Raw genomic sequence first — 12151 nt, 5'->3', positions numbered from 1 at the left:
TTCATTTATTTAATGGCTTGTTGATTTGTTTTGTTTCATTATATTATATGAGGTTTTTACTTCTATATATCTTCTAGTTGAACTTTGTTTTATTTTTGAAAGTTATTGATTTTATTATGTCAACTCTATAACTTGCTAACTTTTCTACTTCTCTTCCTGTTTGTAAGAGTTTTCCATTGATTCTGCTGTGTTTATTGATTATATCATATTATGAAACATTATCGTATCAGTTGCAAATAAAGGTGACTTTACTTCTTCCTTTTCAATATATACCTTTAATTTTTTTGCTAGTCTAATACTTCCAAAGCAATATTGAGTAATACTCCTTACACAGTATTAAAGAGAGGTGGGATATTTTTCTCGACTTTATAAGTAAAGCCTTTAGTATTTCCACAGTAAATAAGATGCTGGTTTAGGGACCGCAGTTTATGTATTTTATCATGTTATTGAAATATCTACAAATTTACATTTTTCAACATAAATGGGTATTTAAATTTGTCATATTTATAATATACAATGAGATTACTTTAAAATTTTCTCCTGATACTATATATAATAAATTATCTTAACTGGTTTCCAATAATGAACTACCCTTGCATTACTAGAATTAACCCTAGTAACTCATGATGTTTTACTTTTAATGGGTCATGGGATTCTGTTTGCCAATATTTAATTTATTTTTTCATCAGTATTTATAAATGAATAAAATTTGCCTATAGTCTTCTTTATAGTCCAATGTTTGTCAAGTTTTAGAATTAAAATTACATTCACATCATAGAAAAACTTGGAGTTTTCTTGTTGTTTTTTTCCTAGTTTTTTGGTGAAAGTATGTTAAGTAGTATTGGGATTATTTGTTGGGAGAAATCCCTTGTGGAATTTCCTGGAAATGATGAATTTGATGTGAAGTACTCTAATTTTTATATTTTCTGAGCTAAATGTCTTTTTAAAATTTCAATGTCAATTAGAGTCCTTTGAGTAAGCATATCTTCCAGAAAAGTATCCATTTCATGGAGACTTTCAAAAGAGTCTGCATAGGATTGTGTAAAGTAGCCTTATATTTTTAAATAGATTTTATTTTTGTACCTTCTCTTTTCTCCTGATTCTTTGGATAGGTTTTTTATAGTTTAAAAATTCTGTCAAAAAAGTGATTTTTGGTTATATTTATTAGTTCCACAGAGCTTTATTAGGTGTACTAGTTTTTGTATAAATAATATGTTTTTATATTTATTAATTTTCTCTGTCCTCTTTTTATTTAAATTTATTTCATTGTTCTTTTGTTGTTTTGCTTTTTGGATTCAGTGTCAAGGCATTTATTTTAACTCTTTAATTTTTATTTATAGGTTTTAACGTTATAATTTTCTCTGATAATTCATTTATAATGGTAAAGGTTATAATACATTCTAAATTTTACCCTATGTTCAAGAAATTCTGAAATCTTGGTCTAAATTTTCTCTGTAATCCAAACGTTGGTTGAAAATAAATCTTTAAATTTCCAGGAAAAAAATCTTTAAAATGATTTTATATTAACTAATTATTTTATTGTACTTTGGTAATGAATGATGCTTATATTACTTCTATTATTTGGAATTTCTGAGGTTCCTTTTCATGCCTAAGACACAGCCAATTTTTATGAATATTACCTGCTTATTTGCAAAGGACGTGTGCTGAGAATTATTTTTGTCCACTTGACTTTCATGGATTGACGGAGATATACTAAAGTCAGTTTCTACCATTAGTGTGCTATTGTCTCTTTCTAATTACATATTTGTATCTATTTTAAGAAAGCTGTTGTATTGTTTTGGGTGCATAATTATTAATAACTATTATGCCTTTACTGTGTTTTATAGTAAACAGCACTATAAAGTTTTCTTTCTGTATGTATTGATCTGAATTCCACAATGCTAAACTCAACGTTGTGAACCCTGTTTTCTTTTTATTGGGTTGACCAAAAAGTTCATTCGGTTTTTTCCATTACATCTTACAGAAAAACTCGAACAAACTTTTTAGCTCACCCAATATTTAGATCTATCTATATATATATCTTTTTCTTTTTTACATTTAATCTTTCCAAACTTGTTTTATTATGTATCTTTCCTAAATCATATATTTGCATTCTGCTTTCTTAGTCAATTGAAGTCTGTTTTACTTTCTTATAGGTGAGTTAAACTTATTTATATTTACTGATATGATTGATGTATTTCATCTCAGTTTTGTTATATTTGTCTGATACATATATAGAGAGTCTTTCTATATATGTACCACTTCATTTTATCTTTTTTATATTTTGGAAGATCTTTTTTTCCTTAAATAAGTTGCTTAACATTTAAAAATATGTTTTTAAAAATAGGGCACTTTTGTCCTAATGGTCACTTTTACTGTTATATCTTTATTATAATGTCATTCTTTATGCCAATTCTGTCTGGTTCCCTGCTATGAACAATATTGAAATTAGCTAGTCATCTCAGTCTTTCTTTTCCCTTCTCTCATTCAGTACCTAATCTGGAGCAATAAGTGAGCTTAATCTACTTGCCATATAGTTTCCCGTTTTCCCCTCATTTAAAAAAATCTATGTTGGGGCTTCCCTGGTGGAGCAGTGGTTGAGGGTCCGTCTGCTGATGCAGGGGACATGGGTTCGTACCCCGGTCCGGGAGGATGCCACATGCCGTGGAGCGGCTGGGCCCGTGAGCCAAGGCCGTTGAGCCTGCGCGTCCGGAGCCTGTGCTCCGCAACGGGAGAGGCCACAACAGTGAGAGGCCCACATACAGCAAAAAAAAAAAAAAAATCTATGTTGAATATACATTATCAAAGAATATACTATTATAGTGTAGAGTACATATTATACAATATATATTATATAGAGTATACATTACCTGAGTGCATATCATTACATACTGTCTTCTCATATCCTTCATTTTATTTCATTTACAAGGAAAAGTATATATTGACTGCTAGCAGTCATTAGGCTAATACATTTCTAGTCTTTTAGTTGTCTAAATTTATTTACCAGAAGTAGATTCCTCATTATGGGCTCATGAGAAAAATATTCCCTAACATCTTGCATGTTCATTGCACGTCATGCATGTCTTTATATTTGAAGGTTTTTCTTTTTTTTTTTTGATATCTCAATATGTTACTTCATTGTCTTCTGGTGAAATTTTTGTTCTTCAAAAACCTCATGTTAATCTCATTGTCCTTTCCCTCATAGGTGACTTGTCCCTTTTGTCAAATTTTTTTTCATTGAAGTTTTTCTGGTGTTCGTTGTTCTGAATACATCTATCCAGTGTGATTTTTCAAAAAGTAAGTTTGTCTTCTTTATGTAAGTTTATTTCTTGAATTACAATTTTAATATTTTTAAATTTGTTTCTTGGGTTTCAGTTTTGTATTCAAAGACAAATATGTTAGATTTTCTATTACATATATATATGTGTGTGTGTATATATATATATATATATATATATATATATATATATACACACACACACATATATATATATATATATATACAGAGAGATAGATGAGATATAATAGAAACATATTATATTTCCCACTTTCCCTCAAAACCTTTTATCTATTTATGTAATTCATTTTGATTAACTAAAAATACATTTCCTCCTTTTAATCTTCTATTTATCTTTTGACATTATGTTTGTTTTAGTGTTTCTCTAATTCAGTATTTATTTCTGAAGTAATCTTGCTTTGATTTTTAATCTTTATTTTTATTGAAGTATAGTTGATGCACAGTATTGTATAAGTTACAGGTGTACAATATAATGATTCACAATTTTTAAAAGTTATATTCCATTTATAGTTACTATAAAATATTGGCTATAGTCTCCATGTTGTACAATATATCCTTGTAGTTTATTTTATATCTAGTAGTTTGTACCTCTTAATACCCTACCCCTATATTACCCCTCCCCCATTCCCTCTCCCCACTGGTAACCACAAGTTTGTTTGCTATATCTGTGAGTCTGCTTTCTTTTTGTTATATACACTAGTTTGTTGTACTTTTTAAATTTCACATATAAGTGATATCATACAGTATTTGTTTTTCTGTGTCTGACTTATTTCACTTAGCATAATGCCCTCCAAGTCCATCCATGTGGCTGCAAATGGCAAAATATCACTCTTTTTATGGCTGAGTAGTATTCTAGTGTGTGTGTGTGTGTGTGTGTGTGTGTGTGTGTGTGTGTATAAAACATCTTTATCCATTCATCTGTTGATGGACAATTAGGTTGCTTCCATATCTTGGCAACTGTAAATAATGCTGCTATGACTACTGGGGAGCATGTGTCTTTCTGAATTAGTGTTTTTGTCTTTTTTGGATATATATACAGGAGTGGAATTGCTGGGTCATACGGTAGTTCTATTTTTAGTTTTTTGGGAAACCACCAATCTGTTTTCCACAGTGGCTGCATCAATTTACATTTCCACAGTGTACCAGGGTTCCGTTTTCTCCACATCCTCATCAACATTTGTTATTTATGTTCTGTTTGATGACAGCCATTCTGACAGGTGTGAGGTAATAACTCATTGTGGCTTTGATGTGCATTTCCCTGATGATTAGTGGTACTGAGCATCTTTTCATGTGCTTGTTGGCCATCTACATCTCCTCTTTGGAAAAATGTCTATTCAGTTCTTCTGCCCTTTTTTTAATTGGGTTGTTTGGAACAAGACAAGGATGCCCCCTCTCACCACTTTTATTCAAGACAGTTTTGGAAGTCCTAGCCACAGCAATCAGAGAAGAAAAATAAAAGGAATCCAGATTGGAAAGGAAGAAGTAAAACTATCACTGTTTGCAGGTGACATGATACTATACATAGAAAATCCCAAAGATGCTGCAAGAAAACTACTAGAGCTCATCAATGAATTTGGTAAAGCTGCAGGATACAAAATTAATATACAGAAGTCTGTCGAATTTTTATACAATAACAATGAACTACCAGAAAGAGGAATCAAGAAAACAATCCCACTTATCATCACAGCAAAAAGAACAAAAAAGCGGACTCCCCTGGTGGCTCAATGGTTAAGAATCTGCCTGCCAATGCATGGGACACAGGTTCAAGTCCTGGTCCGGGAAGATCCCACATGTCACAGAGCAACTAAGCCCGTGCATCACAACTACTGAGCCTGCGCTCTAGAGCCCGTGAGCCACAACTACTGAGCCTGCGTGCCACAACTACTGAAGCCCGCATGCCTAGAGCCCCTTCTCTGCAACAAAGAGCAAACCACCACAATGAGAAGCCCGCACACTGCAACAAAGGGTAGTCCCCACTCACCACAACTAGAGAAAGCCCGTGTGCAGCAATGAAGACCCAACACAGCCAAAAATTAATTAATTAATTAATTAAAAAGAATAAAATACCTAAGAATAATCCTACCTAAGGAATTTAAAGACCTATACTTGAAAAACTATGAGACACTGATGAAAGAAATTGAAGATGACACAAACAGATGGAAAGATATAACATGTTCTTGGATTAGAAAAATTAATATTGTTAAAATGACCATACTACCCAAGGCAATCTACAGATTCAATGCAATCCCTACCAAATAACAATAATGTTTTTCACAGAACTAGAAAAAATAATTTAAAAATTTGTATGGGAACACAAAAGACCCTGAACAGCGAAAAAAATCTTGAGAAAGAAGAACAGAGCTGGAGGAATCATATGCCCTGACTTCACACTATACTGCAAAGCTACAGTCATGAAATAGTATGGTGCTGGTACAAAAAAAGACACAGAGGTCAATGGAACAGAATAGAGAGCCCATAAATAAACCCAACACTCCTACAGTCAATTAATCAAGGCAAGAATAGACAATGGAGAAAAGACGGCCTTTTCAATAAGTGGTGCTGGGAAAACTGGACAGCTACATGTAAAAGAATGAAATTAAAACACTCTCTAACACCATATATAAAAATAAACTCAAAATGGATTAAAGGTTTAAACGTAAGACAGGATACCAAAAAACTCCCAGAGGAAAACATAGGCAGCACACTATTTGACATAAATCACAGCAATATATTTTTGAATCTGTCTCCTGAAGCAGAGGAAACAAAAGCAAAAATAAACAAATGGGACATAATTAAACTTAAAAGATTTTTCACAGCAAAGGAACCCATCAACAAAACAAAAAGACACCCTATTGAATGGAAGAAACAACAAAATGGGAGAAAATATTTGCAAATGACATAACTGATAAGGGGTTAATATCCAAAATATATAAACAGCTCATACAACTCAATATCAAAAAAACAAACAACCCATTTATCAACTCTCTTTAGATGTCTTTTTATATCCTATCATATCATTTCAGAATTCATCTAATTATGAATTAAACTTTTTTTCATTATCTCTATCATTATCTTGAATTTTATGTCTTTTTTCAAAGAACTATGTTAAAATTCTCATCTTTTGGAGTGCATGCTGTTCTTTCATACTTTCATGGTCTATAAATCAGTCTTTTTCTCATTATTATTACTGTTTTTAATAATGAATTTTTGTAGGATTCAAACATAATCCTTTTATGTTGTTTGAGATGAGTTTTTTTTAATTGCTATAGGAGAGGGAGATTTAAGACAGCTTTTTTGATTATTTTTCTGAATATTAGAAGCTATCAACAATAACTTGGCTACCTTTATAGCTACCCTGCAATAGGGTCTTTTACCTTCTGAGATCTTCTCGTCTTTCTTCCATGTACCTTCTTTTATCTGGCTCTTCTTTTTTGCATATATATCTCTATTACTCAATCCAGATTCTACTCCTAGCGATTTCTCTTCAATATGTGGTTTTGTCCTGGAAGTAAGCTTACATTATTAGGTTCAAAAAATCAATTGGAATCACACCACCTATCTTTTTTTCTTAGCCTTATGTTTAGATGTATTCTTAGATGCAATCATAAATAAAATAATTTCAATACACTAAGAAATAAAAAATCATAACTATTAGAAGTCTGGGAACACACCTAAAGAGATACTATCTCTTTAACTTCCCATGTTCGTGATTATATAGTCAGAAAATTTTCCAAGGATATATCACACAGAAAGGTTATTCCATCCATTTTTCTTCTTTTGCAGGCCATTATTTTATTTTATTTTGTTTTATTTTAACATCTTTATTGGGGTATAATTGCTTTACAATGGTGTGTTAGTTTCTGCTTTATAACAAAGTGAATCAGTTTAAAATGAGCAATCTGCTCTGAATTACAGGTTAGGCTTTGTCACCACCTGGTTTTATTCAGACTTTTCCTAGTCTCTTTGCAGCCACCTGTGAATTAGAGCCTGCACTGCCACACAGTTTGCTATTCTCATGTCAATTCACCCATGCTTTCCACACTGAGAGGGAACCCCTCAGTTTGGGGAAGATAATTTGTTGTGACTTAGTTGTTAGATTGTCTCTCAACGTCGTCAGAGTCCCCTTTGCCCTTCACATTTCCTCCTGCACAATTGTTCGTACAATAAGTTGGTCTTAAAGCTATTAGTGGTTTGGCCCTAAAAACTATTATTTGGGAGTTTATTTTGTCACTTAGTTTTGTTTTGAATGCTATCTATGCAATTTAGTGTTCTGATTATTGTTGGGTTTGTTTTTGCCATTTTATAAACTGAAATGCTGTTTTTGAGGGTGAGGGTAGAAATCGGGGAGATTTCAAAAACTTTACTAATTCTGCCACCTTCTTACTATGAAGCTCTTCTACTTAAATTTAGATTAAATATATTAGACTATGAAAACTAAGAAAATTAAGTATCTTCTTTTTGCCACAGTATAAAACAAATGTTACTGCATTTCATATTTTCAATGGATTCCTAGAAACAGATTATTGAGAAATGACAAGCATGTGGAACTGGAAAATATATGTCAAAAATAATTGATATGGAAAGATATTCAAAGCACTTCTAAGAAATTTTAATTGAAACAGAAGGCAAAAATTATAGATTAAAAATGAACTACTTGGGTTGCGTGATGTTTTTATTTAGACATGCTATTTTGCCTCATTAATACTCATCGTAAAAACTCACATTATTCTTTTCCAGTAGTAAAGTCCACCCTATAAAATTCAAAATAACCAATCATTTCCAACCATCAAGCCATGTTCTACTTTCAAGAAATTATTTTGTTCAGACTAAGCTAATTTCTAAACAACGTGTTAGAAATAAATGCGTTCAAACCTCTCAGGACATGCTTATCATTTTCTCAAGAATCTATAAAATCCCATTACTTGTTAATAGAGTTTGATGTAGACTGAAGAAAGATAAGTGTATCATAAATCACTTAGTGATGAGATCTCAAACTGAGCCACTTATTGATTCTTAACTCCTGTTTACCCTGCATCATGTTTAATTATGCCAATTTCACTCTATTTCTTTGGTGAGATTTATCTGAATGCTAACACTTGAATTGAAAGAATGATTAAAGTCTATTTCCTTGAAAATAAATGGTATTCTTCTCCAACATGAAAGTGATTCTTAAATTGAAAACCAAGATATTTTTCTACATATGCCTACACACATGGGATATACAAAAGTGGCACATGATTTAATCTGTGCTCATTCTAATGAAAAGTGATCTGCAAAAACTACCCTATTTTTCTGTTTAGATTGTAAAGTGAGAAACAGTTGAAGTGGTAAATGAGTATAGGAGCTAGTGCTCCTACATATGATATATATAGATATATATATGAGAAAGAGTACTCAAATCCAAAAACTATGTAAAAACATAGAAATTTGGAATAGAGAAAGGTGATATATTAATATATACCTAATAGAGTAAAATATAAGATATTTAATGCAAGAATATGTTAATAAATCTGACATTAATAATGAAATGGATCATTTCTATAAACAAAAATTATCATAGTTTAATCAAAATCAGGAAGCTCTAATTCTAAAAATAAAACTTCCTAAAAAGCATAAAATTTTTCATTTAGAGTGACACATGGCTAACATGTCATAAAAGGATCTCTGCTAATTTTCTTATAAGTAACTGTAAAAATTAAAAAATCTTTAAAAATTAATGTGCTACATAATTGAAAAGTAAGTCTAAGAGACAAACTGTTGCTAGGAATATTTTCTCCACCTTCAAAGCTTTTGGAGTGGGATCATAATCTTAAATGTAAAACTTTCAGGAGAAAATGAAGGGAAAAATCAGCATGGTATTATGACTCACAAATTGGTCTTCACCAAAATTAAAACTTCCTACTTTTCACAAGACAGTTAAAAAAATGAAGAGGTAAACAACGTATTTGAAGAGTATATTCTCAATGCATACGTCAGACTAAATGACTTTTATCCAAAATATATAAATAACTTACAATCCAAAATAAAAGACAAAAGACCCAATTAAAAATTGGCGAAAGACGTGAACAGATACTTCACAAAAGAAGACATACAAACAGCCCATAACCATGTGCAGAGGTGCTCAACTTCATTAGTCATCAGGTCAGGGAACTGCAAATTAAAACCACAAAGAGATACTACAACATGCCCACTAGACTAGCTAAAATTAAGAAGCCTGCCAATGCCAAAGGACAGAGGCTCCTTTAGATGATTCTAGTGCTGCCTGAATCTCGGTATTTGGCTTCCAACTAAAGAGGAATTATGTGAGGAAATTCACTGGCTCATTAATAAAATTAAGCACTGATTTTCAAGCATTGGTAATACTGGGAAAACTTCAATCTTTGGTTCCTTTCCCTCACTGATAACTTTGAATGATCTGGGATGTTTTACATGGTAAGAGAACCAGTGGATGTTTTTAAAACCAGAGATAACAGTGAGATGAATGAGAGTTTTTCAAAAACTAGGAATTCTTAGGGAAACAAGATTATGAGATCCAGCCACTTTTTCCACACGGAGATTTTCCCTCCATTAGTCATCTTGGTTGTTCTTTGTTTAGCCTTCTTAAAGAAGTCAGTAGATTCCGAGTCCATAAAGAGTGTCCCCAAATTTCACACATTTAAGAACTAGAAAAAATGCTGTCAGAGAGAACGGTCATGAGATTCTTAGGATAGGCAATGATCATAAAAAAGCATTCCCTGAAAAGTCAGAGTGATGGTTTATTTGGGAGAGATGTTTCCTTACATGGATAATTTTTAAGTCTTTGTATCCAGAAACCACATTCAGAAAGTCATCAATGTGAAACTCTTAAAAAATAAAACAATACAAAACAAAACTATGTTTAGAGATTCATGAATCCATTAGACCATATTTTGATATTTTCTTCATGAAAATAAGTGTGCTGAATAAATTCTGAATAAAGATACACTGGGAAACTATTCAATGACTTGTGAGAGACTTTTAAGTAAAGAAATCTGAACTAAATAATGCATGAACATGCGAACTTGCCACTGTCTCCTTGATTTTGCTTAAAAGAGTGCCTTGCAAAGAATAGTTGCTTATTAAATATTTACTAAATGAATGAAAGGTATATATTTATATAAAATAGGTAGATTTTAAAAAGACAGCTTCAGGGTAATGATACATAGAAGGGGAATAACGCCTTCAATTTTTAATAGTCAAGAAAAGAGATTCAACTGTGGTATGCCCAACCCAGTTGAGGAAATTGATTTGGATAAAAAATTATTCCCTGTGTACGTTATGATTGAAGGGGATGGAGAAGAGAGGATGTGTAACATTTATACAGTTTCTGGTTATTTGTGGGGGGAAAAAACTAATCAAATTCATAACCAAACTGATTTTTTTAAGTATACTTTAATCAAGGGCATATCTTCTTCCTCCAAAAAGCCATCATTGAACCATTCTGAATTCCATATTGCCAATTATGAAAATTATCATGCTGATTGGTTGAATGGATTTTTTAAAGTGACCATTTTGCCTCCAACTTACCACATGCCACTGAATCTATAATGCCCTTATCTTAAATAGAGACATAAACACACTGACATTTTTTTAATTGAAAGTCTCTATTCATTCACCTTCTAGAATTGTTGCAAGTGCAACCAGAAATAATTTTTTTTTTTTGGCCACTCTGCACATCTTGTGGAATCTTAGTTCCCCAACCAGGGATTGAACCCACTCCCGTAGGCAGTGAAAGCGCGAAGTCCTAACCACGGGACCACCAGGGAATCCCCCAGAAATAAAATTTTCTGAATTGTTTGGCTCCACACTGATTACTGGTAAAAGAAAGAAATCAAGTTTTTCAAGAACTCAAGTATATTAACTTTTTAAAATTTTTTTCTATTTTTCTCCCCAAATCCAATTATTTCTTTCACACTAGCCCCTGAGTAATGATAACTATTGAACTCTGAGTGATAAGATTTACAAGGGAATTGAGAGAAGTGTACATTCACACACCATAATATGTGTGGTCTTGTGATGCTATAAACTCCTTTCAGAGGACACAATCAATTCATATCTATTTAGCACTAGAATTTAGTTCCAAAGCATCACAGCCATGTTAAAGTCATAGACCCTTCCTGGCTTTCAGACAGGATTTTTTTTTTTTTTTTTTTTTTAGAGATACAGGCATTGAAGAGCATTTCTTACAAATATATGTGAGTCCTGGCCACCTACTTCTGAGGACCCCATTTGTTCTTGCATACCATTATAAAATGTTTATTTTTAAGAGTGATAATAGGCAAGTCAGCTTCATTTTTCAGTGCAGTTCTTATTCTGTCTTTACAGAAAATCTTGTCATTCTGTTGCCCCAATCTCACAATATCTTGATTCACTGCTTATATTTTTCTTTGCTGCTTAAATGTTTTTACTCTTTATTCTGTCAGCATTGTCAGAAATAATCTATAGCTCAGCATACCTAAATTTGACATTGAACATCGGCTATGTCTCTTACCCATTTCTTTTCTTATATTTTCTGCCAAAGCCTTCCCATCATTTCATACTTCAGAACGCACTGTCTTCTTCCTTTCCCTTACAGATTATGCTTCACAAAGGAACTTCCGTTCCTCCTCCGGAGCTTCTCTCAAACACAACTGACCTTTTCCAATTCTAAGTTTGTATTAACAGATTGGAAAGCCAAACTTTTTACTCTTCTACTCCAAAATGTTTCTAAACATAAGTTGTCAACCACAGTGCACAAGCCCCCAACCTTGATATCTGAACTCAATTTGCTGGTAGGTCTCTTTCAACCTATTCAACCAGACATTGTTCAATGTAATGAAATAATTTGCTTCCAAT

The sequence above is a fragment of the Tursiops truncatus genome, chromosome 14 (genome assembly GCF_011762595.2).
Source record: "Tursiops truncatus isolate mTurTru1 chromosome 14, mTurTru1.mat.Y, whole genome shotgun sequence".
NCBI classification, from domain to species: Eukaryota; Metazoa; Chordata; class Mammalia; order Artiodactyla; family Delphinidae; genus Tursiops; species Tursiops truncatus.
This window is presented reverse-complemented; position numbering follows the sequence as displayed.